At 48.2% G+C, this 6591-nt stretch overlaps 1 long non-coding RNA gene across 1 annotated transcript; it reads right to left on the bottom strand.

Annotated features, from left to right (window-relative positions):
* Window positions 1-4833: 4833 nt before the first annotated feature.
* On the bottom strand, window positions 4834-6591 carry LOC117538276. The gene is made up of 2 exons (XR_004567827.1): window positions 6524-6591; window positions 4834-5656 (listed from the first exon to the last, which is right to left on the bottom strand). It is a non-coding gene; the product is annotated as an uncharacterized LOC117538276 (long non-coding RNA).

Genomic DNA, 6591 nt, shown 5'->3' with positions numbered 1-6591 from the left:
CTTGTGCGGGAGGTGGAGCGTTACCAGTTGGATCTGGTTGGGCTCACCTCTACGCACAGCGTCGGCTCTGGAACCTTACTTCTGGATAGGGGTTGGACTCTATTCTTCTCCGGAGTTGCTCAAGGTGTGAGGCACCGGGCGGGTGTGGGGATACTCACAAGTCCCCGGTTAGGTGCTTCGTTGTTGGAGTTTACCCCAGTGGACGAGAGGGTCGCCTCCCTACGCCTGCGGGTTATGGGGGGGAAAACTCTGACTGTTGTGTGTGCTTATGCACCAAACAGCAGTTCAGAGTATACGGCCTTCTTGGAGACCCTGGAAAGAGTCCTGTATGGGGCTCCTGAAGGGGACTCTTTAATCTTGCTGGGAGACTTCAACGCACATGTGGGCAATGATGGAGACACTTGGAGGGGCGTGATTGGGAGGAACGGCCCCCCCTCCAGTGGTGGTTTATTACTGGACTTCTGTGCTAGTCATGGATTGGCCATAACAAACACCATGTTCGAACATAAGGATGCTCATAAGTGTACGTGGTACCAGAGCACCCTAGGCAGAAGGTCCATGATCGATTTCGTTATCGTATCATCGGACCTGAGGCCGTATGTTTTGGACACTCGGGTAAAGAGAGGGGCGGAGTTGTCAACTGATCACCATCTGGTGGTGAGTTGGGTCGAGTGGCGGGGGAAGCCTCTGGATAGACCTGGTAAGCCCAAACGTGTAGTTCGGGTGAACTGGGAACGTCTGGAGGAGGCCCAAGTTCAGGAGGCCTTCAACTCACACCTCCGGCGGAGCTTTTCGGGCATTCCTGTGGAGGTTGGGGACATTGAACCAGAGTGGTCAGTGTTCAAGGCCTCTATTGCCGAAGCCACGGCGGGGAGCTGTGGTCTCAAGGTCCTAGGTGCCTCAAGGGGCGGTAACCCTCGAACCTCCTGGTGGACACCGGTGGTCAGGGAAGCCGTCCGACTGAAGAAGGAGGCCTTCAGGGATTTGTTATCCCGGGGGACTCCCGAGGCAGTTGCAAGGTACCGACAGGCCCAAAGGGCAGCAGCCTCATCCGTGGCCGAGGCAAAGCAGCGGGTGTGGGAGAAGTTCGGAGAAGACATGGAGAAGGACTGTCCGACACCTCAGGAGGGGGAAGCAGGGAACCATCCAAGCTGTGTACAGTAAGGATGGGACGTTGTTGACCTCAACTGATAGAGTGTTAGGGCGTTGGAAGGAACACTTTGAGGAACTCCTGAACCCGACAACTCCACCCTCTATGTTAGAGGCAGAGCTGGAGTATGACGGGGGATCAACACCAATCTCCCGGGGGGAGGTCACTGAGGTCGTCAAACAACTCCACAGTGGCAAAGCCCCGGGGGTGGATGAGATCCGCCCGGAAATGCTGAAGGCTCTGGGTGTTGAGGGACTGTCATGGTTGACACGTCTCATCAACGTTGCGTGGAAGTCGGAAACAGTACCGAAGGAGTGGCAGACCGGGGTGGTGGTTCCCCTTTTTAAAAAGGGGGATCAGAGGGTGTGTGCCAATTACAGAGGCATCACACTACTCAGCCTCCCCGGGAAAGTTTACTCTAAGGTACTCGAAAGGAGGGTCAGGCCGATTGTCGAACCTCAGATTGAGGAGGAACAATGCGGATTCCGTCCTGGTCGTGGAACGACGGATCAGCTTTTTACTCTCGCAAGGATCCTGGAGGGGGCCTGGGAGTACGCTTATCCGGTCTACATGTGTTTTGTAGACTTGGAGAAGGCGTATGACCGAGTTCCCAGGGAGTTACTGTGGGAGGTGATGTAGGAGTATGGGGTGAGGGGGTCTCTACTCAGGGCCATCCAATCTCTGTACTCCCAAAGCGAGAGCTGTGTCCGGGTCCTCGGCAGTAAGTCGGACCCATTTCCGGTGAGGGTTGGCCTCCGCCAGGGCTGCGCTTTGTCACCAATCCTGTTTGTAATATACATGGATCGGATTTCGAGGCGTAGTCATGGGGGAGGGGGTCTGCAGTTCGGTGGACTAAGGATTGCACCACTGCTTTTTGCAGATGATGTGGTTCTAATGGCTTCATCGGTCTGTGACCTTCAGCACTCACTGGATCGGTTCGCAACCGAGTGTGAAGCGGCTGGGATGAGGATCAGCACCTCCAAATCTGAGGCCATGGTTCTCAGCAGGAAACCGATGGACTGTCCACTTCAAGTAGGGAATGAGTCCTTACCCCAAGTGAAGGAGTTCAAGTATCTCGGGGTCTTGTTCTCGAGTGAGGGAACAATGGAGCGTGAGATGGGCCGGAGAATCGGAGCAGCGGGAGCGGTACTGCAGTCGCTTTACCGCACCGCTTTACCTACCCTCACCTATGGTCATGAAGGATGGGTCATGACCGAAAGAACGAGATCGTGGATACAAGCGGCCGAGATGGGTTTTCTCCGCAGGGTGGCTGGCGTCTAGAAATACAATAGGCAATAGAAATACATTGCTTTTAAAATCGTGCTGTGCAACACGAAAAAAAATCGTGCTGTGCAACACGAAAAAAAGGGGCAAATCGTGAACACGAATCAATAGATTAAAAATCGTGTTGGTGAACACGAATCAATAGATTAAAAATCGTGTTGGGGAACACAAATCAATAGATTAAAAATCGTGTTGGTGAACACGAAATGCCGTGAGACTGGGTTGGTACCTCAGGCAGTTACAGCGGTTATCCAGCTCCATATTAGACGATGACTCCCACCCTCTGCACTCAGAGTTCAAGCTTCTTCCTTCGGGCCGGAGGTTGCTCGTCCCAAGGAGTAGAACGAAGCGCTATAAAAACAGTTTTATCCCAGCAGCTATTGCACATATTAACACATCATAGGAGCGTCACACAGATGCCTATTTTTATTTATTTATTTGTGAATTTTGAATGTCCATGTTTGTAGTGTTTTCCTTCTTAAAATGTTTTTTTGTTTTTAATATTTTGAGATTTGGTTGAGCAGGGTGTACTTGTACTTGTACTTGTACTTGTACTTGTACTTGTCCTTTATTAGAGATGTGTCTGTTGTTTGTGTTTATTTTTAGTGTCAGGATGGAACCCTTGTCTTTTTCTCTGCAAACAGAATCTACCTACGGGTACAAATAAATAACCTGAACCTGAACCTGGCAAGCCATGGAGGGAGACGGGGTAGGAGTCGTCCGACTCCTGCCCCGCACTCGGCTCCAGAGACAGGCCGTCGTCCCTGTTCTGGACGGGCCAATCGTCCTCCTCAGCCACAGCAGCTAGAGCGTCCGCTCTTCGCTTCCTGTCGGCTGACGGGAGACGGGCACAATGCGAACAAGCGACCTGCTTGCTGAGAGCCGCGTCCGCGTGCTCTGGCCCCAGGCAGGATTCGCATATCGCGTGTAACTAGTACTAGTTTGACTGCTACCAAAAATAAAATGAATTACTTTTACTGTGTACTTTATGAGTAGCCTAATCCTCTGTCAGGTCCCCTCCATAGTAGCCTACATAATGCATGTTTTCTGCTGTCTTTGATGAATGATAAAAAGACGATGTTACCATTAGTTCTTAATGATATTGACTGCGGTCACTCCGCCGTCTCTCCACTTTGTTTGGTCAAATGAGCAGCGCTTCATTTTGGAGTGCGTGATTAATAGCGTCTTTACGGTAATCGCAGAGAAGCGGCGCTGACGGTATAGAGTTTATGCTATAGCCTATTTGATGAGGGATCAAATGATTTTTAGCCATAAGTTCTTAATAAAATTGGTACCGTTGGACTCAGTACTTGTTAAACTACCACAAATACAATGAAGTACTTTTACTGTGCACAGTAATACTCTGTCAAACTCCCCTCCAGAGTACAATAATGCATGTTTTCTGCCCTCTTTGATGAAAGATAAAATGATTTTTTTGTACTCATGGGTGGAGTTTGACAAAGGATTACTCAAAAAAGTACACAGTAAAAGTAGGCTATACTTGATTGTACTTGTGGTAGTAGTCCAAGTAGTACCGAGTCCAACAGTGTCACTTTTATTGAGAACTTGTGGTAACAAATATTTGTATCGATCATCAAATATAGCAGGGGGAAAAAGAGCTGCTGATTTGAAAAAAGAGCTCGAGAGCTGGCTGAGTGACCGCAGTGCAGAACCGCTGTATAACATTCATCCATTCTCTGGGCTCAATGTGTGTCTGCGCCGTTTTCGTTGTGATCACTAAAGTCCCCTAGTTTCCCCTTGTTTATAATATCACCGTTCCAAGCAAACGAGTGCTTTTTGTTTTGAAATCACTTCCGCGATTTTCGCGGGCCTCCCCCCCCACTTGTTGAATAAAGAAAAACAAATGGTCCGTAGATCCACGGATTCATCTCCCTCCGTCATGTTGATTTGAATCAGAAGTTCTGAACATGAGCCCGCCCCGCTCGACCTTCTGAGCCAATCACAGCGCGATAATGACCTGCCTTCCGTTTCAACCATACTCCTTCCGTTTCCACTATACTTTCTCTCACATATATTTTCTTCATACATACATACATTGTTCTCTTGCATACATACATTGTCTTCATACATGCATATATTATTTATAATATTAAATGTAAACATTGAATGATGTGCATGAATGCAAAATGTATAAATATGAGTATTAAAATATATGAATATGAGAACAAAATGCATGAATGTGTGAGTGACAATATATACGTGTGTAAGAGTGAAAATGTGTGTATGTGAAAGGAGAATATATGTGCGTGAGAGGACCATGAATTACGGCCTGCACGGCCCCTCATAGATATGGCTGGTCCGGTGAGAAGTGAGGACAAAGCAGTGAGATGACTAAGAGGGGGAGGCGCTGGTCCTTGGCTCAGAAACAACACATTTGATTTTTGATCCAAACTGAAGTTTATTTGATCTTTTTTTAAGAATATACTGGAACTGTAAAAGTCTTATTGCTATTAAAGTATAACTGCTGCAGATATATAACAAGGAGATGAATATATAAATACGGTTTCCATCAAAAGATAAATATGTAACAGACGAGCGTCATTAATGAAACACCTGCAGCGAGGTGAGAGGAATCTAGATTTTATAAAAACGTTATTGACCTTTTGGAAATGTCCCTATTTGTTCCCATAATGTGGTTTTTTGCACTACTTTTGTATTGATTGAAAGGACTATATTTGTTGGTGTTGGCGTTGGTGGCTCCAGGGGACCAGGACCCTCTGAAAGGTGTTGCTTTCCTGCGACACGACGCCTCGTCCACAGTGGCACGTTGAGGAGGCAGGGATATAGAGCGGTGAGTCCTAAATCAGGAAGTGAGTCAGCATGTCTCCACTTCCTGTTTCCCTCGGCTCAGAGCCAATGGGATCTCTCCATAGGATTTAGGAAAACTATCTGAACTAAGGTCTGTGGTTGAGACAAAGAGACGGATCACGTTTTGTTCTAGGACATTAAATCCTCAGCAGTGACCCCACTGGTGATTTCTGAAGAGTGGACGTGTCTGAGAAACGATGGTTGTTACCAAGTGGCTGAATAGGACTACAGAAGTCGTGGAGGACTATACTGGCAGGTATATACTGTGATGGGACTAAGAGCTGGTCCAGGTCCGGTCCCCCCTGACCTCCTGCAGCGGGGCCTGGGTGGCGAGGCGAGGCCGGCGCCGGACCCTCCTCTTGGTGTTCTGCTTCAGGTTCCTCTGGTACATGTCTATAAAACAGAGAAGAAACAGGAAGAAGAGTCTCTGGTTTTCACTCTGAACTGGACCTGAACTGGACCTGAACTGGACCTGAAGCAGGAATCCTTCGACCTGGAGCTGAACATTTCAGATTGGTCTTGAATTTCTGACCTAACTTGTGGACGGCCTATCTGGACTTGGAACTTCATTTTAGTGGTGAGCCGGGACTTTATAGTCTTTACTCCAGGACTTGTTTTGAAACTCGAGGACTTGACCTGGGACTGGACTATGGGACCTTTCTGTTTCACCTTGGGGGTTTCCTTTCCTGACCTGGGACTTTTGTCTTTACTCGGGTCTTGGTTTGGTTGTTGTTTGTCTTGACATGGACTAGATTTTGGGACCTTCCTGTCTTTGATTTTGACTTGGGACCTCTTTAGGAAGTGACTTGGATTTGACCTTTCAGGATTTAGGACTAGATTAGGGATCAACCCATCTAAACTCAGGTCTGGAGTCCCTCATAACTGAGACTTGATCTAGGACTTGTTTTGACTCTCGAGGACTTGACCTGGGACTGGACTATGGGACCTTTCTGTTTTACTGTGAGGGTTTCCTTTCCTGACTTCTTGTCTTTACTCAGCATTTGGTTTGGTTGTTGTTGGTCTTGATATGGGACTTGTCTAGGGACTTAGGAGGGGTCTTGAAGTTACTCGTCGTAAGACTTTTCATGTCTTTGAAATGGACGATGGACTCACCTTCACCTTCTTCGCTCGAGTCTGAGATCTTGATCTGGGTTCAAAGGTCTTGGGACTTTCCTCTCTAGACTCTGGCTGGTCTTAGCACCTGACTGTTGATGCAACCTGTGGACCCTGACCCCCCTCTGAGTAAACAGGAAGTGGTACCTCTGAAGCTGAGGACGTACTCTCTGTTTCCCTTCACCACCTGGACCTCCGCTGAACTGTCCAACAGG

The sequence above is a fragment of the Gymnodraco acuticeps genome, unplaced genomic scaffold (genome assembly GCF_902827175.1).
Source record: "Gymnodraco acuticeps unplaced genomic scaffold, fGymAcu1.1, whole genome shotgun sequence".
In the NCBI taxonomy this organism is placed as follows: domain Eukaryota; kingdom Metazoa; phylum Chordata; class Actinopteri; order Perciformes; family Bathydraconidae; genus Gymnodraco; species Gymnodraco acuticeps.
The sequence above is the reverse complement of the archived record's forward strand: the minus strand, read 5'-3'. Positions and strand labels throughout refer to the sequence as shown.